The sequence below is a fragment of the Grammomys surdaster genome, unplaced genomic scaffold (assembly GCF_004785775.1).
Source record: "Grammomys surdaster isolate TR1022 unplaced genomic scaffold, NIH_TR_1.0 126118, whole genome shotgun sequence".
Classification (NCBI taxonomy): domain Eukaryota; kingdom Metazoa; phylum Chordata; class Mammalia; order Rodentia; family Muridae; genus Grammomys; species Grammomys surdaster.
In genome coordinates, this window is record NW_021620926.1 from 981205 (window position 1) to 1009130 (window position 27926).

The following is a 27926-nucleotide window of genomic DNA, read 5'->3' on the forward strand; positions in this document are numbered from 1 at the left end:
GACCTCTACTCACTAAAACAAGCCCAAGACAATTCAGTTACACTGAAATTTGCAGAATCTACTTTTCATAAATGGCAGTACTAACAAGGTCATTCTGAGATGAAAGAGACAGTAAATTTTTGCATAGTTTCTTGACCTATGAAAAAGAGCTCCTGTGTCTTGATATCTTGTGTGTATAAAATTATATGACAGATATGTTTCTGTTCTTAGTGTTATTGCAATGAGTGCATATCAGGAAGCAGGAAGCAAAAGATCCAATTTATATGCAAGTATTTTTGATGTATTTAAGTATTCTAAAAAGAATATATATATATATATATATATATATATATATATATATATTCTTCCAAAGTTATACACAAAAGTAAACTGGGCCATTTGTTTGTTATTAAGCAATATTTACAGTGAATTTTGTTCATGAAATCTTAGTAGTAATGGAAGAGACATTGGAATGTCAATTTCTTAGTAACTTGTTTGTCATTGTACATGTTGAAATAGATAAAAAAGATCTCTAAATTTTATAGGAAATTTTGAGATGCTTCCACAGATCTAACCATAATGCTAATGTATCACTTTTCATTGTATATTTTTTTTACATTTCAGATATTATCCCCTTTCCCTATACACCCCCTAACCCAGAAACACACTATTTCATCTCTCGCTCCTCCTGCTTCCATAAAGATGTACCCCCACTCACCCACCCACTCCCACCTCCCCACACTTGAATTCCCCCACACTGGTTCATCCAGCCTTCACGGGTCCAAGGACCTTTTCTGTATCACTTTTAAGTTATAGAATAAGCAACATTGAATTAAATTTTTTTGATACAAGGAAGTGAATGTAGATTTAGGTGCACCTTGGGAATTTATGCACTTCATATCACTCTGATTGGTGGTGTACTCTAACAACTGGTCTTTCTCATGCTTTCTACCCTGTTACTACAGTACATCTTGGAACATTCCTAGGTGAGAAGGAACTCAAAACACCCATGAAAGTCTCATAAATTTCATGCAGACTTATATAAAATCCCATTCTCTTAGCTACTGGACTGTAAAATGTGTAGTCTCTTATTTTTATTCTCTTTTAGCTTCTAATGTTTTTTTTTATTTTTTATTTTTTTGGTGGTTTAGGGGATAGAAACATGGACCTTACTTATACGAGGCAAGTAGTCTCCTACTGTCCCTACTGTAAAGCTTCTCTTTGAGATTCTGAAAGTAATTTTTAAATGTTTTCAACTACCTGCATTTATAATAAATAAAAGTTTGATGAGGGTCTATAGATATCATGTAGATATGAAGATTAATGTTTCCAGATATGAAGAGTAACTCTTAAATTCAAACTAAATAGATATCTCTAGACCTACAAAAACTATCCCACTTCCTTTGAAAAATTATTACAACAAAAAACAATATCCAGGTGATCAGAAAGTTGGAAGCTAACAAATCTAAAAGACTCAACTCGTTTATTCTTGAGACTGGCACAAAAATATGTACAATAAAATTATTCTATATTACTTCAATTTATATTATAAACCAAAATAGTTATTACCTTTTAATTTAAAGTATCTAACATTAAATTATAAAATAATATATGTATCATAGAATAGTATTGAGAACATGAAGTCTTAGTCTAGTATATTTGGTTGAACCTTAAAAAAATTAGAGATAGGAAAGTATCTGTACAATTAAAAATATACTCCTATATACTTTAGAAGAAACCTCTACTATCTGCAGCACCAGTAAATTACATCAAATGAAGAGAATATTGTCTGGCATCTGATTGATCAATAATGTTCTTTGTTACTTGTACTCAGCTTATTTAGATTTGAAGTAGAGTGTGGTCACATTTTCTTGCCAATAAAATAATAATTTATTTATTATGTTACATTTGTTTCAACTAATCCTGGAATTTCCAAAATAAATTCCATTACTATATGCTTGGTGAATGTTCACATGGTGGAGCATAGAGGTTAGCAGAATGAGTTCACAGACTTAATCTTGATTTTTCAGGCTGTATCTTTTATCATAGAATAGTTATTGTAGTTAATTACTTGTAGAATTGTGTAGTAAAAAATCAGAAGAATTGATGAATTAATCCCCATTTGCATTTGCTGAGATATGTCTATGTTGTGAACAGTTATCATCATTAGTATTAATGATATTATTAATTAAGATATATTTTCCCACAATGGAAATTAAGACAACTAATAATCTTCTAACCCTCAATAAAGAGTGACAAATTTGTGACAGATAAGAATCACAGCAGACATCCCAGTATGAGATTTTGCCTCAGATAAACTGCTCAGTTTATCTGTTATTCATTTTATATATTATTCAATTTCTTTTGCACTCTTTGGAGGTCTTATGCAGAATGATGGCTCCAGTAATCTGATTAATGTTCATGCCACAGTCAAAGTATTTTGTTCACATGCCTGCTAGTCTCTTCCTTTTTGGAATAGATTAAATTCATAACTAAATTTGATAGCAGGTCTCCTTTTTGCTGATAAATGACTGAGCCATCAATTGTTCTTTCATTATAGCTTGAGAGAAAATTCTGATACTAGCATTTCTGGCCAAATTTTGTTCATGTCTGCCCACTGAATTTGTCTGGATAACAGAAAATTATGTAGTGTATGATTCTAATTAGGATAAGAGATTAAACCCTAGGACCCATGCTTCAGCAAAATCCTTGCTATAAAACACTGGAAAACATCCTTCCACTGACCCAGTGAAATTTGCTTAGTCATGAGGACTCCAAGTGAATTTCCAGATCTTGAGACAAAACACTGTGCCAAGAAATATCACCAGAAGACTGGGGAAGATGCCAATCCACTTAATGATGGGCTTTTAGTACTAGGTCATGTAACTTAACTCTTCTTTTTCTCATCTTTATACATTCTAGATTCTCGCCTTAAAATCCCTTTGATATTGTTACCAGAATTAAATCATTTCAGACCATTCCTCCCAGTTCTGATATTTAGTTTATTTTTTCTTTCATTTTTGTATAATTTCCATGGCAACGGGGCCATGATGACTGTGCTCTGTCAATCCACACCTCTCCTGTGCTAGTTTGTTGTCTTTTAGTCTATATCGTTGAATGTTATTTGTTTATCATGAAGCAAATGATGACCGTCATCATGGAATTTAATGGCAAGGCCTTAGCCTTTCATTCTACAGAACATAAAAAATCTCATTTCATGCATGTTTATGTATACAAGAAGGGGAAAGACATTCAGTGCATACAGGTGCCAGGACCTCTTGGTAGCAACGGGCAGAATACCAAGACAGCTGTGTACTTTGGCAAGAAAGCAGAAAATCAGATGATGAGCAAGATTCAGAACAACCTTTTCAGTTTATGTGGTCTTCACTGAGGCAGCTGTGACCTGTTTTCTGGTACACGGTAATTTTTGTACTGTTCTTTATAAAAATTTTTGCCATGAGGTTACCTATGAGGAATTCCTGTATCCCTTCTTATTAGGAGTATAACATAAAAAGATTTTCTATTTCTTTCTTGAAGGTAGTGGTATTTACTTATTTGTTCTTTCATAATGTTTCCTTAGAAGATTTAATCAAGATCCCATTGAGCATATTTCTTTCTTTGTTGGTCTTGTCCCTTTGAGTTTCCCCTAGATCTCACATGTAAAAGTCTTGATGGCTGCCTTAGCAGAGGATCTTTAAATCCACATGGCTTTATTCTTTGGCCTAAATGCCCAGCATAGGATTTTGACATCATTCCCCAAAATCTAAAGTAAGTGCTATAGTAACACCCTTACTATCTTTCACAAGAGGGAATTCATGTATGCATACAAAACAGTTTTCCACATTTGGAGTGGCATTCTTAATACAGTAGATAGATAAAAGAAAGCATGATTTGGATCGATGTATGCTTGATGTAGAAAAAGATGAATGAGTACTTAAGAGTAGAACCATTCGGAGCAGAGAGACCATAGATGGAGGATTGTTATCCTTTGCAAATGTAGGGGTGGCTCCTATTATGTCTGCAAACGTGTAACAGATAGGGAATTCATTCAGGATGGTTCTTCCATGGCTCATTCCTTCCACTTGAGGACTGTTTGGAAAAATTAAGAGAAATAATGGGAGAAGGAGGGAGGTGGGGTAAATATAGTTAAAGAATTAGTGATACTTAAAGAACATTCCTTTATCAGCCTCATGATGATGTACAGTGAATATATATCAGTAAGTTTAATTTTTTTTATTGGATATTTTATTTACATTTCATATGTTATCCCTTTACCCCATCCCCCACCCACCCGGGAACCCCTCATCCCCTTACCCCTCCTCCGTCTTCTCCATGGATGTAACCCCCACCTACCCCCCCCCCACTCCCAATTCCCCACCCTCAAAATTCCCACCCCCTGGGGCGTCCAGCCTTCATGAGGTCAAGGATCTCTTCTTCCACCTGTGCCCGGCAGGGCCCTCCACTCTTACATATTCAGCTGAAGCCCTGGATCCCTCCCTAAGTGCTCCCAGGCTGGTGGTTAGGACCCTGGGAGCTGTGGTTGGTTGATATTGTTGCTCTCCTCATGGTGCCAAACCCTCTCAGCTCCTTCAGTGCTCACTCTAACTCCTCCATTGAGAACCTCATGATCAGTTCAATGGCTAGTTGTGAGCATCTGCCTCTGAATATGTCAGACTCTTGAAGGCCTCTGAGGAGACATCCATATCAGGCCCTTATCAGCATGCACTTCCTGACTTCCACATCAGCATCTACCTTTGGTGACTGCACATGGGATGGATACTCAGGTGGAAAGGTCTTCAAATGGCCCCTCCTTCAGTTTCTGTCCCTCACTTTGTCTCCATATTTGCTCCCTTGAGTATTTTGTTGCTCCTTCTAAGAAGAACTGAATCACCCCCACTTGGTCTTCTTTTTTTATGAGCTTCATGTGGCCTGTGAGTTGCGTCTTGGGCATTTCAAGGTTCTGGGCTAATATCCAATAATCAGTGAGTGAATACCATGTGTGTTCTTTTGTGATTGGCTTACTTCACTCAGGATGATAATTTCTAGTTCCATCCATATACCTAGGAACCTCTTGAATTCATTGTTTTTAATAGCTGAGTAATACTCCATTGTGTAAATATACCACATTTTTTGAATCCATTCCTCAGTTGAAGGAAATCTGGGTTCTTTCCAGCTACTGGCTATTATAAATAAGGCTGCTATGAACATAGTTGAGCATATGTCCTTGTTATATGTTCGAGCATCTTCTGGGTATATGCCTAGGAGTGGTATAGCTGGATCCTCAGGTAACGCTATGGTAATGCCAATTTTCTGAGGAACCGCCACACTGATTTCCAAAGTGGTTGCACCATCTTGCATTCCCACCAACAATGGAGGAGTGTTCCTCTTTCTCCACACCCTCGCCAGCATCTACTATCACCTGAGTTCTTAATCTTAGCCATTCTGACTGGTGTGAGATGGAATCTCAGAGTTGTTTTGATTTGCATTTCCCTGATGACTAAGGACACTGAACATTTCTTTAGGTGCTTCTCGGCCATTCGAGTTTCTTCCATTGAAAATTCTTTGTTAAGCTCTATACCCCATTTTTTAATAGGGTAATTTGGTTGTCTGGAGTCTACTTTCTTGAGTTCTTTGTATATATTGGATATTAGCCCTCTATCAGATGAAGGATTGGTAAAGATCTTTTCCCAATTTGTTGGTTGTCGTTTTGTCCTATTGACAGTGTCCTTTGCCTTACAGAAACTTTGCAATTTTATGAAGTCCCATTTGTCAATTCTCGATCTTAGAGCATATGCCATTGGAGTTCTGTTCAGGAACTTTTCCCCTGTGCCCAAGTATTCGAGGCTTTTCCCCACCTTCTCTTCTATTAGTTTCAGTGTATCTGGTTTTATGTGGAGGTCCTTTATCCACATAGACTTGAGCTTTGTACAAGGAGATAAGAATGGATCAATTTTCATTCTTCTACATGTTGTCTTCCAGTTGAACCAGCACCATTTGTTGAAAATGCTGTCCTTTTTCCACTGGACAGTTTTAGCTCCTTTGTCAAAGATCAAGTGACCATAGGAGTGTGGGTTCATTTCTGGGTCTTCAATTCTATTCCATTGATCTTCCTGCCTGTCTCTGTACCAATACCAGGTAGTTTTTATCACTATTGCTCTGTAGTACAGCTTGAGGTTAGGGAAGGTGATTCCTCCCGAAGTTCTTTTATTGTTGATAATAGTTTTCGCTATCCTGGGTTTTTTGTTATTCCATATGAATTTGAGAATTTCCTTTTCTAACTCTGTGAAGAATTGAGTTGGGATTTTAATGGGGATTACATTGAATCTGTAGATTGCTTTTGGCAAGATGGCCATTTTTATTATATTAATCCTGCCAATCCATGAGCATGGGAGATCTTTCCATCTTCTGAGATCTTCTTCAATTTCTTTCTTCAGAGACTTGAAGTTCTTGTCATACAGGTCTTTCACTTGCTTGGTTAGATTCACACCAAGGTATTTCATATTATTTGCAACTATTGTGATGGGTGTCATTTCCCTAATTTCTTTTTCAGTCTGTTTATCTTTCATGTAGAGGAAGGCTACTGATTTGTTTGAGTTGATTTTATAACCAGCCACTTTGCTGAAGTTGTTTATCAGGTTTAGGAGTTCTCTGGTGGAAGTTTGGGGGTCACTTAAGTATACTATCATATCATCTGCAAATAGTGATATTTTGACTTCTTCCTTTCCTATTTGTATCCCTTTGACTTCTTTTTGTTGTCTAATTGCTCTGGCTAGGACTTCCAGTACTATATTGAATAGATAGGGGGATAGTGGGCAGCCTTGACTAGTCCCTGATCTTAGTGGGATTGCTTCAAGTTTCTCTCCATTTAGCTTGATGTTGGCTACTGGTTTGCTGTAAATTGCTTTTACTATGTTTAGGTATGGGCCTTGAATTCCTGATCTTTCCAAGACTTTTATCATGAAGGGATGTTGAATTTTATCAAATGCTTTATCAGCATCTAGTGAGATGATCATGTGGTTTTTTTCTTTGAGTTTGTTTATATAGTGGATTACATTGATGGATTTCCGAATATTGAACCATCCCTGCATTCCTGGGATAAAACCTACTTGATCATGATGGATGATTGTTTTGATGTGTTCTTGGATTCGGTTTGCTAGAATTTTATTGAGTATTTTTGCATCGATGTTCATAAGGGAGATTGGTCTGAAGTTCTCTTTCTTTGTCGGGTCTTTGTGGGGTTTGGGTATCAGTGTAATTGTAGCTTCATAGAACCAATTGGGTAGTGTTCCTTCTGTTTCTATTTTGTGGAATAATTTGAAGAGAATTGGTATTAGGTCTTCCTTGAAGGTCTGATAAAATTCAGCACTAAAACCATCTGGTCCTTGGCTTTTTTTAGTGGGGAGACTTTTAATGACTGCTGCTATTTCCCTTGGGGTTATGGGACTATTTAGATGGTTTATCTGCTCCTGGTTTAACTTTGGGACCTGGTATCTGTCTAGGAAATTGTCCATTTCTTCCATGTTTTCCAGTTTTGTTGCGTATAGGCCTTTGTAGTAGGATCTGATGATTTTTTGAATTTCTTCAGTTTCTGTTGTTATGTCTCCCTTTTAAGTTCTGATTTTATTAATTTGGATACTGTCTCTGTGCCCTCTGGTTAATCTGGCTAACGGTTTATCTATCTTATTGATTTTCTCAAAGAACCAACTCCTGGTTTTATTGATATTTTGTATTGTTCTTTCTGTTTCTATTTGGTTGATTTCAGCCCTGAGTTTGATTATTTCCTGCCTTCTACTCCTCCTGGGTGTATTTGCTTCTTTTTGTTCTAGAGCTTTTAGTTGTGCAGTCAACTTTTTAGTGTGTGCTCTTTCCAGTTTTTTTTTTGTAGGCACTTAGAGCTATGAGTTTTCCTCTTAGCACTGCCTTCATGGAGTCCCACAAGTTTTGGTATGATGTGTCCTCATTTTCATTGAATTCTAAAAAGTCTTTAATTTCTTTCTTTATTTCTTTTGAGCAAGTCATCATTGAGTAGAGAGTTGTTCAGTTTCCATGTGCACGTGGGTTTTCCATTGGTTTTGTCATTATTAAAGACCAGTCTTATTCCGTGGTGATCTGATAAGATGCAAGAGATTATTTCAATCTTTTTGTATCTGTAGAGCCCTGCTTTGTGACCAATTATATGGTCTATTTTGGAGAAGGTACCATGAGGTGCTGAGAAAAAGGTATATTCTTTTGTTTTAGGATGAAATGTTCTATAGATGTCTGTTAAGTCCATTTGGTTCATAACTTCTGTTAATGTCAAAGTGTCTGGGTTTAGTTTCTGTTTCCATGATCTGTCCATTGCTGAGAGTGGGGTGTTGAAATCCCCCACTATTATTGTATGAGGTATAATGTGTGTTTTGAGCTTTAGTAAAGTTTCTTTTATGTATGTAGGTGCCCTTGCATTTGGAGCATAGATGTTCAGAATTGAGAGTTCACCTTGGTAGATTTTTCCTTTGATGAGTATGAAGTGTCCTTCCTTATCTTTTTTGATTAATTTTGGATGAAAGTCAATTTTATTTGATATTAGAATGGCTACTCCAGCTTGTTTCTTGGGGCCATTGGCTTGAAAAATTGTTTTCCACCCTTTTATTCTGAGGTAGTGTCTGTCTTTGTCACTGAGGTGCATTTCTTGTATGCAGCAAAATTCTGGGTCTTGTTTGTGTATCCAGTCTGATAGTCTGCGTCTTTTTATTGGGGAATTGAGACCATTGATGTTAAGAGATATTAAGGAAAAATGATTGTGGCTTCCTGTTATTTTTGCTATTAGAGGTAAAGTTATGTTTGTATAGTTATCTTCTTTTGGGGTTGTTGGAAGATTACTTCCTTGCTTTTTCTAGGTTGTAGTTTCCCTCCTTGTGTTGGCATTTTCCATCAATTATCCTTTGAAGTGCTGGGTTTGTGGGAAGATATTGTGCAAATTTGGTTTTGTCATGGAATATCTTGGTTTCACCATCTATAGTGATTGAGAGTTTTGCTGGGTATAGTAATCTGGGCTGGCAATTGTGTTCTCTTAGGGTCTGTATGATGTCTGTCCAGGCTCTTCTGGCTTTTATAATCTCTGGTGAAAAGTCTGGTGTAATTCTTATAGGCCTGCCTTTGTATGTTCCTTGACCTTTTTCCCTTACTGCTTTTAGTATTTTTTCTTTGTTTTGTGCATCTGATGTTTTGATTATTATGTGACGGGAGGTATTTCTTTTCTGGTCTATTCTATTTGGTGTTCTGTAGGCTTCTTGTATGTTTATGGGCATCTCGTTCTTTAGGTTAGGGAAGTTCTCAATAATTTTGTTGAAGATATTTACTGTCCCTTTAAGTTGGGGCTCTTCATTCTCATCTATACCTATTATCCTTAGGTTTGGTCTTCTCATTGTGTCCTGGATTTCCTGGATGTTTTAAGTTAGGAGTTTTTTGCATTTTGCATTTTCTTTGACAACTGTGTCAATATTTTCTACCGTATCTTCTGCATTTGAGATTCTCTCTTCTATCTCTTGTATTCGGTTGGTGATGCTTGCGTCTATGACTCCTGATCTCTTTCTTAAGTTTTCTATTTCCATGTTTGTCTCCCTTTGAGCTTTCTTTATTGTTTCTATTTCCATTTTCAGATCCTGAATGTTTTTGTTTAATTCCTTCTTTGTGTTTTCTTGCATTTCCTTAAGGGATTTCTGTGATTCCTCTTTAAGGGCTTCTATCTGTTTACTTGTACTCTCCTGTATTTCTTTAAGGGAGTTACTTAATTCCTTCTTATAATCCTCTATCATCATCATGAGAAGTGATTTTAATTCTGAATCCTGCTTTTCAGGTGTGCTGGGGTGTTCAGGGCTTGCTATATTGGGAGAACTGGGTACTGATGATGCCAAGAAACTTTGGTTTCTGTTGCTTATGTTCTTGCGCTTGCCTTTCGCCATCTGGTTAACTCTAGTGTTGGCTGCCCTCACTGTGTAAGACTGGAGTCTGTATTTCCAGTTATCTTGCTTGTTGCAGAGCTCCTCAGAGTCCAGATGTCTCTGTAGTCTTATGATACTAATCTTGGTATCTGCTGCTCTGAGTGCAGTGGCTCCTCGGCTGCTCTGAGTGCAGTGGCTCCTCTAGGATGACTCAGGAGTCAGTATCTCCACAGGACAGGAGTAGATCAACTCAGTGTTAGCTGCTCTGAGTATAGTGGCTCCTCGGCTGCTCTGAGTGCAGTGGCTCCTCTAGGATGACTCAGGAGTCAGTATCTCCACAGGACAGGAGCAGACCAACTCTGTGTCTGCCCCAGCCCACAGGACCAGGCAGGGGAGGAAGGGAAGTGGAATTCCGGAGGGGCGGGGTTTGGGTAGCTGCTGTGTCCTGAATGGCCCTGGCTCCCAGATGTATCTCTGGGGCTTAGGGAGTGAGATGGAGTTCTTACCGGCTGCTCTGAGTGCAGTGGCTCCTCTAGAATGACTCAGGAGTCAGTATCTCCACAGGACAGGAGCAGACCAACTCTGTGTCTGCCCCAGCCCACAGGACCAGGCAGGGGAGGAAGGGAAGTCAGTAAGTTTAATTTTTAAACAAATATTTATTCTTTTAAAATTGTAAAGATCAGAATCTCTGAAATCACGTTTGTTTGTTTTTTTTTTAATTTCAAAAGTGTTTTCTTTTAAAGCTTTGAATAATTCTAAATATTGTTTGGCTCATGAAAGCCAAAGTTCCTTTTGCCTCTGTAATCTTCATCTTTTTACTGTCAGCCTTCCAAAGGATGCTCATAATAATGTTGAGAGACCAGATGCTAATTCAGAATAACAAAGTTATAAATCCTTATAAAACTCTAGTGGAAACCAAATCATTGAACCATTCCTTTATCACTTATTGGTCTCCTCTTGCTTAATTATGGTCTTTTTAAAGTGTGCACTGAACAAACTGTTACTATCTTATCACTTTATATTTTACTGTGGCATAACTTATATACCATAAATTTTTGTCATTTTTTTAGTCTATTCTCATTTGTGCTACAATCAACACCCTAATCACATAAAATATACATTACAGTGAGAACCAATTGTGTACTCCAGAATCCAGGAAGCTATAAAGGATCATTCCTTGAATGGAAGAGAAAATAAATTTTAAGAAAAGGGAGAGTAGAAGACAATGATAAAAATGGCAGAAAAGTGATAAAAAGCATGAGCTTTAAATAGAGAAAAGGATGGGAAGTTAGGGAAGAGGGGGAGGTGAGAGGGTAATTAACACTAAGGATGTCTGTTAGCTACTTCCAAGACAAACTAGCTGATGCGTGAGCTTCCACAGATTCTTCTGTCTCTGCCATTTATCTGGAGACTCATTGTTCAGAGCTGTTCTATAGATCACAAGGCAACAGAGGACATTTCTATTGCTCTTGCTTGTCCACTTATACCTGATGATTTTATATATGTATATGTATGTGTATATGTATATGTATGTATGTTATAGAACATGGAGAAATAGAGTTGGCACTCATAAGGAAGCTGTCCCAACAGCTGTTTCAGAGTACTGAGAAATGCTGCACAGACTGTAACAGGAAAAGGAAAATCTACCGTCCTGCACAACTGTAAACAGTGTGAACTATGACAGCTGTAAGATACAACCATTGAATGCAATAATGGAACACATATTACAAGGGTAAAAATCACTTTTTGATTGGATATAAGACCAGTTCCACAGGGGAAAACACATACCAGGTACTGCTAATCTGACCAAGAATTCATAGTTAAGAATGTCCCAGGCTCCATGAGTGACATTATTATTATTATTTTGCTAAGTACACATATTATCAAACTGCTTTCTAATATAGTGGTGGCACCCTATGATTATATTTCCTAGTAAAGTAGTAGCCATTTTTTATATATATATTCTACCATGCTCATACAACAACAAAACACAGACTAGTATATTTTTTTAAAATATAGTCCTGTCAAGAGACTTATAATTACATATATGACATTGTGCCAAATTGTATTTATCATTTGTACTTTCCTAATGTTCACTTTGCTCAGCATCTTTCCATGTGTGTAACTTCTTTCGAGTGGTGCCTATGAAGTTCTTCGTTGTATTTTAAATGTAGAGACTTTTAATACTTTATAATTTATTATAAGAATATTTTACTTTCCAAAGATCCTTAATACATATATGGATAAAAATATTCCCTTTCATATCATAATTTTTTTCATTTTCATAATGATATACTACATGAATTCATTTGGAGACCATTTAGCTTCTTGTTTATAAACATTAATGGTCTTCATCAAATTTTGGATGCTTTCAGAAAATGTTGTTTCTCCAAGTATTCTCTTTCTCTCTCTCTCTCTCTCTCTCTCTCTCTCTCTCTCTCTCTCTCTCTCTGTCTCTCTCTCTCTCTGTCCCTGTCTCTCTGTCTCTCTGTCTCTCTGTCTCTCTGTCTCTCTCTCCCTCTCCCTCTCCCCCCTCTCTCTCTCCTCTTTCCCTACTTCCATCTCTTCTTCCCTCCTTCTTTCTGTATTTCTCTCTTCTTCTTTAGAAACTTCCAATATACATATTTAATATTTTGGTACACTTGATGGTACCTTTAGTCTATGTTTATGTTTCTTCACTCAATTTTTGTTATCTTTCAAAGTCTGTATGAGCTCATTTGCTTATGTTCATATGGGCTGTCTCCTCAGCCTGCTGTGTCTGTTAAATCCTTCTCATGCATTTTTAATTAAATTGTTAAATGTAATGATTCACACACATATGCACATGCATAAATGTATATATAGATGTAGGTAGATTATTTTTAGACAGCAAGCTTATATAATGAAACCAATATCTATCAATATTTTATTTCATTGTTACATGAACACAAGGGACAGCTGTCTAAACTAATTTCCAAAACAGTCAACTCTCGAAATCACCCTCTAGTTTATTTACATAAATATGATTCAGGTCTGTTAAAGTTAGTCTGACAAGATTTCCTTGAACTACATTGTCTCAAAGACTATCCACATGGGTCTAATTATCTTCTCAATAATCTTTCCTTGAGGTACTTTTTGAACTAAAATTTAAAATAGATGAGTCTCAAGCATATATTAACTATTAAGGCTGCAGCCAAACCTCAATTGTTCATTTTCAGACAACTGTTTATCATTGTTGTTCAATTTTAATTAGTGAAAGCTACATTCATAGGGAATAAAAAATGGCACAAAGAGAATGTGCCATTTCCTTACATGATGAATGACAAAAGTGAGAAACAATGAAATGCAACATTTTGAAGATATTTCAAAGAATTTAATGATGACATAAGTGCAAATCTGTTTATCTTCTGTAAACATTTTAAAGGGTAATTTTAACTCTATACTTCCAATCCTCGCTAAAACAGATATTTGAATCATGGTTTCTCCTTTACAACAACTCACAATAAGAAACTTGATTTTAAGGAAAATCTTTCTGCCATGAGAAGAGATGCAGTTTGGTCTGTGGTAGAACTCTGAACCTGACAAGCTGGAAGGAGGAAGAGCAACAAATAAGCTTCCAGATGTAGAAATACTAGAATATTCAGTCATGGGTGCATTGGAAATTTTGTTTTTGTTAATTTGCTTTTGTCAATAAAATAAAAAATATGAACATTATACGAGAAATGAAAGACAGGTGTTAGAATTCTAGGAGAAGGGGACAAAAAAAACCAACTTCCACATGCGCAAACGACGAGAGAAATCAAGTCTAGAGAATAAAAAAGAAATAGGCTTGCTTTTTTTAATGTTTATATTTCATGCTCTATATAAGTTGAATTGTTTATAGCCGTGATTCAAAAGACATGGAAACTGACTGAAAATAGCATCAGCCCAGATAGAATAAGCAAAGAAAAATTATTACATATATAGAGGGTGAAATTTAAAAGTGGCAGTTTTTCTAACCCTGGTAGCTCCCAAACAATTGAGACCAGATCTATACAATTATTCAACAAGCTTTTAATCACAATAACTGAGCAGCTAATCCCAAACCTCTATGCAATCAAGCTCCTTTCCAGCTGTATATCTGAGGTACTTGGATCTTTGTCTCTCCTTGTTCAGTGTGCTTCATGTGTGTCCTCATGGTGAATTCCATTGGCAACATGTCCTAATACCTGACCTCATGGCAAGCTCCTCCTCCTCATTCTTCTTCTTCCACCTGCCCCTCTTCTGTACCTTCACCAGCCTCTTGTTCAAATTTCTCCTGGCTCTTCTCTCTTGCACCAGTAGCTGGGATAGGAGTTCCAGCTTTTCTATTTCCTCTCACTGTTCATTGGCTCCTCAGCCTTTTATTAACCAATCAGAGATAATTGTGGGGCATTCTTTACACCATATTCATACAAGAGATTCTTAAATATTCATGATGATGCATGTGTCTGGACAGTAACAAGATTTCAGGGCTCAGAATTCAGTATCTTAGTAGGGTACACAAAAACCACTTCCTACACATTTCTTTCCCAGTACACAGGAGCACTCCAGTTTAAAAATATAACTCAAATTTCACTTCTCTTATATGAGTAAATAAACTGCTTCACTAATTAAACTTGTGTGAATTGTGTATATCTTTGTGAATTTCAATAATTGTATGTAATGCTTCAGATCAAAATGTCTCCAGAAGATATTGGCTGAAATAAATAGGCTGAGTAAAGATCTGCCTCAATAATAAAGTTAACATCACCCAGTGCACTAAAGGAAACAGATTGCACTTTTCTCTTAACTCCAGGAGTAGATTTATAAGTTTAAATGAACATATTCATCAGAAAAATATGTATAAAAATATGTCCCAGAAAACTTTGTGTCATGGAGACTCCTGGAATGAGGAAACGGAGTTCAAAATCTATCTCTTCCTCTTGATGAGATGTATTACTGCGTAGACTGAATACATTGAACTTGATGTTGTCACTGGTAAATTGAGAATACAGATGATAAGGTATACCATGTATTAAGTCACAGACAATGAACCAATGTTTAGCAGACACTATTCTAATCTAACCTTTCAATTCCTCAGTAAATCAAGTACTACTAATTTTGATTTAAACATAAGAAGAGTGAGCTTTTTCAAGATTAATAATCAACAAAACATTTCAAAAGTTTGAATGGAGTGTTGAATTCACAGTACAGATCCACAGTGGTTGTAAATTCAGGTCTCATAATCTATTCATCAAGTCCTATTTCCAATCTTAGTATCAAATACTTTCATGTGTGTAATAAAGTCTTAATTTAGTGAATAAATTATATTGTCACTGTTTAAGATTGACCATTCAGAAAAAAAATGGACACTGACAAAAATTTGCTCTCAGAACACTAGTTTGGAAATTTTCACTGATCTCCATTCCAGGCAGAAAGATACAAACAAACAGGATTAGCCAGAATGAAAAACAGTGCCCCTGACACCAATCATACAGGAATTAATGATAATAGAATGGAGTTCTTCCGTTAGAAACATTAGATCACATCACCCAACTTATTACATGCAAGGCTTCCCAAAAGAGGATATGAGCTATACAAGACAGTATTAATGATTCAGAAAATTTTTAAAGAGAGATGAGATCTGAGAACTTTATTCTGGAAGTACATAGTACTTGTAGAATGAAGTTCTTCACAGAAGAAAGTATATCATGTCTACAATAATAAATTTCCAGCATATATAAGTATCAGTTTTACATTTTATTATTTTTATAAAGCAAAATGCCCAAAATCAACTTGAGGAGGAAGGGATTAAAGGTATGTACTAAGGGCATGTTTGTGTTCTGGCCAGAGGGATTAAAGGTATGTCATTCCAGTTTGCTCATATAGACCTAGAAATTCATTGAATGTTATCTCTTGCCAGAGCAGCCATGTTGTGGATTAAAATTCCACTATATCTCCTGATCCTCAAGTGGAAGGATGGATGGCCATTCCACAGTCAAAAACTCTGACCCAGAATTGTTTCTGTCTAAAAGAACTGTAGAGATAAAAATAAAGAAGAGACTGAGGGAAAGGAGGTTCAGTGATAAGCCCAAACTGGGATCCATTTCAAGGGGAGGCTCCAAGGCCTGACACTATCACTGAGGCTATAGTGTGCTAACTGACAGGAACTTAGCATGGCTGCCCTCTGAGTGGCCCAACAAGTAGCTGAAAAAGTCAGATGCATATACTTATACCCAACCAGTGGAAAAAAGCCAGGATCCCCTAGGGTTGAATTAGGGAAAAGCTGGAAGAGGCTGAGGAGGAGAGTGACCCTATAGGAAGACCAACAGTCTCAACTAGCCTGAACCTCTGAGATCTGTCAGACACTGAGCCACCAACCAGGCAGCATATGTGACCTGTTCTGAGGGCCATGACACAAATACAGCTGAAAACTGCCTGGTCTGGTCTCAGTGAGAAATGATGCACCTCACCATCGACAGACTTGATGACCTCTCCAAGCCCCAGGGAGTGGAGAGGTTTGGTGGGGTGGGGATTGGGGGATGGGGATATCCTCTTGGAGATGGGGGAGGAGGAATGGGATGAGGAACAGTCAGAGGGTAGACTAGGAGGGGGATAAGAACTGGACTGTAAAAAAGATAAAATAATAATAATAATAATAATAATAATAATAGAGATAGACAAATGATTCTTACCTAACTAGTCTTTGTATAGTTTCAAATTAAAGCTCAAAATGGGAGTGATAGGAAAGAGAGTTCTACTAGAAACTCCATCAGGTGACAATTGAAACCAGGTTTTACTCTTGATGTTTTGTTTGTTAAATATACTTGTAAAACTGTATAGGGACAAATAGGGCCTTAACTTAAAAAGTAACAGTAGAAGATTCTTTGCTCTCAAGTTAATCTTACATGGCATCAGTTAATGAAATTTATCTCTTTGAAACTTGAGACATATGCATTTATACAGATTTTTGTTAGTTTTATATGTCAACTTGGTTGGGATAAATATCCTGAGATAGTTGGAAAGATATTATGCTGGGTAGTATATCTTTTAAAGTGTCTCTACAAGAGATTAGCAATGAAATGGATTAGTTGAGTAGTGCTCTCTTTAAGTAATGCTCTGAACATCACGCAGTGCAATGAGAGTGCATTGGCACATCTTATTTCTGAGCTTGAACCATGACATTATCTCATCCTGTCCTCAGACATCAGCATTCTTGGAAATTTGGACTTTGAGCTCAGACTGAAGTTAAAAGACTGGCTTCCTGATTCTTCAGCAATGGAGTTTGACTGGAACCATACCATCATTCATGGATCTCTGGCTTGCAAATGCCTCCATAATCATATTAGCAAATGCCTTTGCTGTGACTTCTATTGTAACAAAACATGATAGCTAAAAGCAATAGGAAAAGATTTATGTCAGTTTATTATCCATCTCAACAGGTAATTATGAGAGGAATCAAAGGTAGAAATCTGGATGGAGAAATACTGCTTCATGGCTTGCTTAGCTTATTTTTTATAGCACCCAGACCACAAATTCAGTGGTAGCACCAACCACAGTGAACTATGCCCCTTTCTCAATATCAATCGTCAATCAAAAACACACTCACATATCAATATGATGGGGATAGTTTTACAGTTAAAGGGCCTAATTATGTGAAGTTGATATAAAACTTTCATAGTCAACCTATAAGACCCCTCTTTTTCTTGGACATGTTACATGCTTAAATCCCCCCCTCGTGTGTGTGTGTGTGTGTGTGTGTGTGTGTGTGTGTAGGAGAAACAGAATTGTAATATAATGGTACCTTAGATGACTGAGTCTACTTCCATAGAAACACTAACAAATTCAACTAAATATTAGTTATTGTCAGGTACATATTTTTGAAACTTTCTCTGATCAAACAAACAAGTAGTAAACTTCTAATAGAGCCAAATATGATTACTTGTTAACTGTGCTTGCCAAAAGTCTTACTGGCTGCTTTTGTTGGCTCTCCAAGTTTTCTTATAGTGACCAAAACCATAAAAAAAGTTGGTGTGTAAAATAATGATATCATTTTATACATTTGAAAGATACATTTAAAATTGACTAGCATAATATATAATTAAGTTTGAAGAAAAATTACATCACTCTTATTTTTGTGGATTAATTCACACAGACCTTGTGTTAATATTACACTCTACATTTCTATTTTTTTTCAGTTAAACATGTGAAAATTATAATGATTTGGAATGTTATTTGAAAATAAAATAAAATTAATCATGACATCCTTCCTTGGAATAAAATTATGAGAGCCATGGAATATAATGCAAATTAACATATATTTTCATAGAAGCTCACATAAGTAAAAAGAGACTACATAAAATAAACACAAAGAAAATTATCCTCTTTGCATACTTACTGGTAGCTGCAGTCCTTGGTAGAGAATGATGCATATTATTAAATCATGTGAACCTTTGGCCAATAAACATAAAGGCAGTAGAAACTGGTCTGGTTACTAAAGCAATTTATCACACACAGATTCTTGATTCGTGTTAAGAAAAAAAATTTCTTTTGCTCTGAATGGATGCTTCTAACCATAAACATTACAAGGATTTCTAAGATACAGATATTTATTCATAATACAAGGAAATGTATATTTTCTCTAGAGTGTTTTCACATAAACTTAAAGATTTCTTTGAATTAATACATATTAATACAGGGTGTGATTTTGCAATAAGATATACTAGATTATAGATGAACACAAATTGAGTAAATTGGAATTTATCACCTGAAAAAAGGTTTGGGATCAATGAAATGTCCACTTCTACTTCATGTCCTTCCTGATTTATTGTATCTTGTACACAGGCTAGAAATGATGGACATGTTTAGGAACACTGATTCCTGCCCTTGTTTCTTCTTTTATTTTTTTACCTGGCAATTGAATGAGCATTGGTCTGGAAATGCTAAACATGATCCAACATTTTGGTTTAAAGTATTCTGTAAAGTCCAGTCAAACCAATCCAATGTATAGGTACAAAGACACCTCCCTGGTGGGTCAAATGGACCAAACCATTCAGTTACCCCATTTACTTTTCTATTGCTTCAACTAACTCAATATTCCCAAAGACTACTTAAAGAAAAAAAGGGTATTTGGGGCTTTAAGGTTCAGAGGATAGCTCCTTGAAAATTATGACAGGAAGCATGACAGCAGAGAGGCAGGTATGGCTGCTGGACCCAGAGCTGAGAGTTTACATCTTAGTCCTCAAGCAGAAGACATAAAACAGTAACTGGAAAAGGCATGGACTTTTAAATTCTCAAAGCCCAGCTTCAGTGACACACCTACTTCAACAAGGGCACATTCTCAAACAATTCCACCATCTGGAGACGAAGTATTCAAGCCTATGAGCTGATTAGGGCCATTCTCATTCAAACTAAAACACTTCAGATCTCAATCTAAATAAAGATGTGTTAAATTCACATCTGGATAAATTCAAAAACATGGCCTCCTTTGGACCTATCTCTTCCCAGTTACACAGGAGCTTTTTTTAAATTACTTTATCTTAAGATATCTTGTGCAATAAGATTTTCTAAGCATACATTTCCTTTGCATATTAAATTCATTCCTTGGGTACTCAGTCTAAAGAACCAAGAAGCCATTACCTTGATGATGAAAAGAGAGAAACTGGTAGTCAGATTTAAGGGACCTCCAAAGGAGGAGCTTTGCTTCTCCATGAGAAAAACTGGAAGAGAGTTAAGGTTTCTTATCTACTGAATGAAAAGTTCCTGAGGCAGTTTCAGATGGGAGTCTAACCTCAGTAGGAATAGCCTCCATTCCTTACCAAGAAGCTATCTCTAATGGATAAACACTTATAAAAGGAAAATTAGACAAATATCCATAATAATCAAATCAGTCATTTGAAGACATGATCTTTATGGTGTATCCTCTGATAGGCATTAAAATGAAATAGCAATAGAGCATTTCTGTGATAATGTTTGATCCTCTACACAACTATTCTAGGAAGGCCAGCATTGACTCTCCTTTACTTGTCTCCAACTGGTGTGAGTGCCGGCCCCTTGCTATTTTTTTTTTCTGAGTGATAAAGCCTTCTCTGCATTCTTGGCACTTTGCTTGTACCTTTCGTATTACTACAACTATGTTAGTAAATGAGTTGTTGAAGTTACTCCTTGAACATCTATGGTAGTATCAATTTCCTGACACTGATAAAAAAAACATAAAGATAATTGAATAAACATTCAATGGAGAATTGTTAAGTTGATAATATGTTGGACCAAGTCATACCACAGCAAAGACTGTGGTTATTGTTCATCTCTCTATCTCTCCAATAGCAAGATTGGCCTCTCTATCTCTCCAATAGCAAGATTGGCATGGGTAAAGACACTGGCCACAAAACGAGATGATAAGGCCACAGAACAAACAAGTATGAGAAATCTTAACAACCATGACACTTATTTTCACTAGATCTAAAATCCAGTGTATAATAATACTGACAATATTATCCTAGCTAGTAGTCATCTAACTCATCAAAAGAATAGAGGACAATAGTTATACTTTGAGTAAACATCTGAATCAGACATCTAAACATGGTAGTTCATTGGTGAGATTTGCTGCACTCACTAGATTTGATAAGTAAAGTACTATGACTACATTAGCTACTTGTTGCTGTGACAAAATGCATTTTAGAGGCAACTTAAGGAAAGAAGTTATGTGTTCTGGCTTGTAGTTTGGAGGTATACAGTCAATTATAATGAGTACAGCATGGTGGCAGGAGAAGGAAGCAGCTGGTCATGTATTTATAGTCAGGAAGAAAAGGAAATTATAAGTATTGTTTGCCTCACTCTTTCCTTTTTATTAAATTCAGCACTCGATCTTACAGAATAATGCTGCTCACAATTAAGGTAGATCTTCACACTCGAATTTACCAGAGGCATGCCCAGAGATTTGCCTCCCACGTGATTCTGTATTTTGCCAGCTTGTATTAACCATCACGGACACTGACATTGCATTTGTAAACTACCCATTGTGTTAGATACCTTACACATTTATTTGATTTGTAGGAAATTTTGAATTTTTCTTATCAGCAAAGACCTAGAGTATAATACATGATGTCACAATTGTACCTTTAACCAGAACTTACCATCTTTAGCCTGTGTCCTTAGTGGTTGCTAAGCAAATCAATGAAAACCATTTTCCAATCACAGTTCCATCATTAGACAACTGACATTTGTGATTAGATTATTTTCTTTCTGTGGCTTTTTATTCTAGGCAAAATCGACTTATTTTAAACTATTTTAATTCTGTCTTAAGATTTTCTGATTGATTCTTTGGAATATACACTCTGCAAACTTAGGAATACAATAGTTTACAGAAAGTGCTTATCGCTGCATGGCACCCTGTGCTATATATGTAGAGTGATTATAAACATTTTGCATTTCCCACTTTGCCTTTCTTTGCTGTAGGTAGAAAAGGTCTGAAATACAATATAGACACTAAACTTGCTTTGTATAAAGTTAACATCCATTTCTTATTTTTATTTAAAAAAAGTGAAAACTAGTCCCTTTGTATATTCTTAACAAGTTTTATCTGCTCTGTGAGCTCTTTCCCTCCTCCTGTAGGGTTTCCCTGTCCAGCTTCTGTGTGATGGCTGTTGCTTTGCCTTATTATGTTTTGTTTTGTTGTGTTTGGGTTGTTTTCTCTTGGAGGCCTGCTCTCTTCTCTGAAGGGAGATGGAGTGGGGAGTGAATCCAGGAGATAGTAGAAGCAGTGCAGAGCTGGGGGGAGTGGATGGGAGTGGGAAGCTCTGGTTGAGATATATAGTATGAAAGAAGAATATGTTTTTCAATTTAAACAAAGTTACTCTAGCTGAGAATAGGCATGCAAATGTGACTGAAAGTTACTTTCTGAGATAATCATACCATATGTTTTAACAAATTTCCATATTTCCAGGGTCACTCAAAGATGCAATCTATAGAAACTACAGATTCTTTGTCACAGAAAAAGCCTTGGAAATCTCAATGACTATTATAAGTGACTTACTTATAATTACATATTACAAAAGAGGAAGCTTACTCATCATCTTTAGCCAGAAGAGAAACACTCAGTGCTTTTCCTGTTACCTACTGTCTATAGTCTGATGATTATATCATTGTCAATGTCATTGTCTTCGGTAAAAGTCTAACCTTCTTTAATTTCAGAAAATAAAGGCTGGTTGTCCTTAAAAACTTATTTAATGACTGTATTTGGAACATTATTAAAACACTATGTAGATCTTAATAAGGTAATTTTTATATAGGCTTCACAATGAAAGGAACTGGATCCCAGAGTTTTAATTGTACATCTCTAAGAACTTTTTGTAGCTTTGTCTGATATAATTACTGTTTTGTATCTGAAATATATTATATATAATATATATTCTATTGTAAGTGAAATTTACTTAGCTATCTTCACTGAAATCAAATAAAAAATCTATATCACTATATAAATCTCTCTTGCTTAAATACTTTGCTAGACAAGTATCAAAGGTCTCTGTAATCAAATATAATAGTCAAAACAGAATAATTTTCAAAGATTTTCTTCTTCCTTGTGATTTGTTACAGATTTGTTGAGCACAAAATCCCTCAAATTGCTAATTAAATATATTTTTAAAAGAGAGAAAATAATGTCTTTAGCCACCAATCACCCCCTTGAATGCTGTGAATTCACTAGTGGGCAAGGCTTTATTTGTTTTTGTATCCCAAAATAACTAAACTTTCTCTCTAAAAGTAACACCCCAATTATAAGAAGCTATAAACTTGGAGGACACCAGTGTGAACATTCAATGGAAATTGTTTAACTTTCTATGTAATTTTCAGATGTAGACAGGTAAGTGATGAGGGAATAGTAAAAACAAAGGAAAAAAACTTTACAAAAACACACCCTTTTTGGTTACATGACCAACTATTTGTAAAGAAAAGTGTGACATGATCACTAATATATTATCTGCCATCTTTTCTTGGCTGTGATGACTCATAACATTAGCTGTGGAGAATGAATGCATACAATAATTTCATTGCTGACTACGTTACATATTTATCTATGAGTAAATCTTTTCAGGAACTTGGAAAGTTGGCCATAGTCAAAAAGGAATTAGAGTCAGACATAAGCATTTCAGAATCTAAATGTGATTTTTTTTCATTCCAAAGTCAGATATACAGTATTTTAATATGAATTTTCTAAACCAGAATAAAGAGCCCAGATTTGTAATCTCTATTTAACACTACAGAAGCACAATGGGTGTGGCTTTGAAAGCTGAAACATAACAGGAAGAGGACAGAGTACTTTCCCTTTCCTGCCCACATTTTGATTTAACTTCATTTTATAACTAATGCTAAACTAAAAGGAAGGTATATATTCAGTTGTTATGCTTTTGTATAATATATTTATTTCTATCTGCAATCTACACTATATTAATACTTCTATTTAAAAAATCAGCCATTAATGAGCAACCCAAACAAGACTTTTCATGTAACAGTGAACAATGACTATCACTGTCCTTATAATTCTCACTTCCTGGTCATGAGGCATCCCTTTGTGGCTATCATAATTGGTGTAATGAATTTCCTAAAATAAATGGAAGTCTAATTTGATCCAGTGCCCAAGAACAATCCAGGCATTCACAGCTAAACCACTGACCTGATTTGAAGACGAATCATGCCAGGATGAAGTCATGCTTTTCTGTGAAGTGTGCTCCCTCAGTACAGGATTTGAATGGTTTGCTCTGTGGGCTCTGAAGAGGGGATTTCCAGTAACAAAGAAATACAATCTGAGCTCACAACTCCAGACACCTAGACTTACTTTAAATAACAGAAACTTGAGATGGAAAGAAAACATGAGCTATCACCTTAGTTCAGTGACTGTCAGGGAGTGGAAAACTTGCTGGTGCCCTTGGTTTTGAACAGTTCAGAGTCACAGGTTGGTACAGGTAACAACTTTAAGGATTTAAAGATAACCTCCAATCAGGCAAGGGTCATTATTTCAGAAAGTTTAACATCTAAATGCCAGACCCTCATGGCAGGTGATTTTTGAGGACGCATATGCACAGATTTACATACTTCATTATAGCTTTGCCACTATTTCAAAGCTATATTGACTGGTTTTGCCATGTATAAGGCAAGTAGCTGTTCTAACAGCATGAAAAGTATGTTATGATTTGTTTTCTACAATTAAAGAACCCAACCTAACACACAGTCACAGTTTTGAAAATTTTAATTATTGAAATTCATTGTAAGCCTTTCCAGAGAAGGTATAAATATAATAAAACACTGGAATTGGAACACTTACTGAATTAATGTGTATAAAGGAGTTGTAGCATATACTCAAATGGGGAATTTATTCCATAGGATAATCCCAAATCCAGTATAATCTTCATGATTTAGTAAACAGTACATGTCAGTTATAAACTGCCTTCAGCTGCAGATTTTCCCTTTGACCACCAAGAAATTGGCACCAGCTAGTACACAGTTTATGAATATCAATTGTATAAACATGAAATGTGATAACGATTGTCGTTTCCCTGCAATAAAACTTTCACGTGTCTCAAAGTGGCCATAATTTTTACAATAATATCAAAAAAACACATTATGAAATTCACTATTGGGCAGTGGTGGCGCATGCCTTTAATCCCAGCACTTGGGAGGCAGAGACAGGCGGATTTCTGAGTTTGAGGCCAGCCTGGTCTACAGAGTGAGTTCCAGGACAGCCAGGACTGCACAGAGAAACCCTGTCTCAAAAAAAAAAAAAAAAAAAAAAAAAAGAAAAAAAAAAAAGAAATTCACTATTGTAGATGGCTCTTGACTAGTAGGATATAAAAGAAGTAAAAGTTTTAGTGAAAGTGAACTGGATGAAAAATAAGTGGAATACAATTTTCTGTTCAAAAATACAAAGTCTACAGTTTACATTTTATTTGCTTAAACTTTCTTTTTAAAGATAATACTATGAATAACTTTGAATCAAGAAATTAGATAAAATTGGACAGATAAAATGATAAAATGGACAGATTCCAAGAACATATGAACTCCACACAGTGATTGAAGAATTAAATAAAAACCCTATTTTTCCTCTAACTCGGATAGTTACTTCAACAAGTAAAACACATACTTGCCTAAAGAAAACTTTAAAAATGGATGTCTTTATAGTAGAATTTTATTATATATTTCCAAAAAATTAGTACTTGTCCTTTTAAATGTCTTCCAAAAATAAGAGAGCATTCACCATAGATAAAATATGAGGGCAGCATTATTCTTAGACCCAAAATAGAAACAGACACAGAATAAAATTTTTAGCTCTTAGGGCATCTTTCAATCTTTTTTTTTTTTCGAGACATGGTTTCTCTGTGTAGCCCTGGCTGTCCTGGAACCCACTCTGTAGACCAGGCTGGCCTCGAACTCAGTAATCCGCCTGCCTCTGCCTCCCAAGTGCTGGGCTTAAAGGCGTGTGCCACCACCGCCCGACGCATCTTTCAATCTTCATGCAGAGAAATTTCTTTTTGCCATAGAAGGTGATTAAAACAGAGAACCATGACTGGTTCAACATATAGAGAATAACAAAAACCAGAGGGCTCTGCTTGAAATAGAGGATCTATATCTTAACCTTTCCTCAAGACTCAAAGTTCACCATGGAAGTGGGATGAAGGAATATGAGAGGCATAATTACTAGACATATGCACTGAAATATTATTTTCTGTGTTGCTACAGACATGAACTCAAAGTGGCTTTGCCTATATGCTCATGATTTGCACATGAGCATACATTCCAGTATGGAAGACATAAGGGCCTTCCCATAAAGCACTTCACTTAGGTGAAGAACTATCTGTAACTGGTGGCTGAAAGAGGATCTGGAATCAGTCTTCTTCAAGAATATGATCCCAGAGAGGCTATATGTGTTTAATATATAGTCATACTTTCATGAACATATAGGCAGCATTGAATAGATTCATCAGGTTCTTTTTAAAATGCTGAGAATAAAATGTGGTGGGAAATGAGAGGAAGAACTAAAAGCTAGAGAAGGAATAAGGATGGATTTACAAAAACTCATTATATAGATGTGTAAAATAATAAATAGTAAGAATTTAAAATGATAAAACAATATTATTTATGTACATAAAGTTAAAACTATACTCATTCTAGAATACCATCTAAAAGAATGATATATCTGAATAAATTTAAAACAAGGAATTAATAGAAATCACTGAATACCATAAAGTATCACTGAAAGTAATTAGAAAAAAAAAGACCTAAGTAAATAAATCAGAAAGAATTGTTATGATTACAGTAATAACCAAAAGTTTACTGGTTAAATGCAATCACTCTTAATATTTTATCAGTATTTTAGCAAAAATGTATACTTATTTTCCTATAGAATTGAAAGGTACATGTAATTGATGAGATAGTCTTGAAAAAGAATATTTCTCAATTTTTACAAAGTGACTCAATCAAAACTAATTCTGGCATAAGGATAGAATATTGTAGAAATAGAGATAATAATAACCAATGAGTTACGCTAGAGAAAAAGAAATCCAGACCACTGAAATAAAATTGAGAAAGGTTGATATATCCATGAAGAATTCACACTGGACTAGGAATGCAAGTAGACTATCTGGGAGAAGGAGCAGTTCTTCAGCAAAAAAGCAGACATGGTTAATTTCCATAAGCAATTGCTTTTCATAGTGCAACACAGTACCTGAAACTGACTGAATACCTTAAATACAACAATAAGTGTCTTAAATATGACACAAGTATCTTAGATATATCACATAGAGAATGACTGTAAAAGAAAGTCAAAAGGAAGTTTATAAACATTGAAGTACTTTGTGCATCAAATACACTCTTGAGATAATAAAATACCTACAAAACACAAATAATATATTCATATGTGTGATAGAATTTTAATAATCCAAATAATTGAAGAATATCTACAGCTAAACACAAATAAAATTATTAAAACACTGACAACACATTTGAATGGATTTTCTCAAAAACATATCAATTAACATTAAATATAAATTACATTCTTCATAATTACTCATAAAGAAAAAAACAAATTTAAGTTAAATGATATGCTACTTTATTCTTACCAATAAAACAAGAATCAGAAGAAACAAGGGAAGTGGTGTTGGTGAGAATAAAGCACCATAAATATTCAAAATGTAACTCCAGACACAGCTGGTGAAATGTAAAAGGGTAGAGGTACAATAGAAAGCAGCTTATAATTATCACAAATGTTAAATGTAGAATTACCACATGTCCTTCATGTCCTAGAACCCCTCTTCTAGAGTTACACATAATTAACAGTACAGGATCAAGTACATACCTGAATCGCTTTTTTCATTATTCATAAGAGCTAAGTGCTGGTAGCACGCTAAACTTTAACCCTAAGAACAATGGATATATATATTCATTCTTAGAAAAAGTTGAAACTCATAAGCATACTAATGTGAAAACATATGTGAAGTAATGTGAGCCAGACTTAAATGATCCTACTAATGGGAAATATCTTAAAGAAATTTACAGAGGCAGGACATACATTGTAGATTTGTAATCTTCCCATCATGCTGGATAATTTTTTTTAACATTAGCAATAATTTTTAATATCTCAAATGCACCAACAACATAAATCAAACGGGAAAATTGAGACACCTTCCCAATTAAAAGTTTATTTATATAAAATTAAACAGTAGTACCAACTGACAACATGTAGAATTTGAAAATATTTTTGCAAAGGCAGAACTGCCAAAAATAGCAAATATGCATACATACATGTATACATACAATTACTACATATATATATATATATATATATATGTGTGTGTGTATATATATATATATATATATATATATATATATATATATATATATATCATAGTGAGGAAACTTTTCTTTTTTTATATAATTTATTTTTTCTCAAATCGTAATTCATTCACACAGGGGTTATAAACACAGAAAGGCAGAATGTGGGGAAGGGAATGACACTGGAGTGTGGGTGTTCAGGGGGAATACAGATATCATCAGAACCGG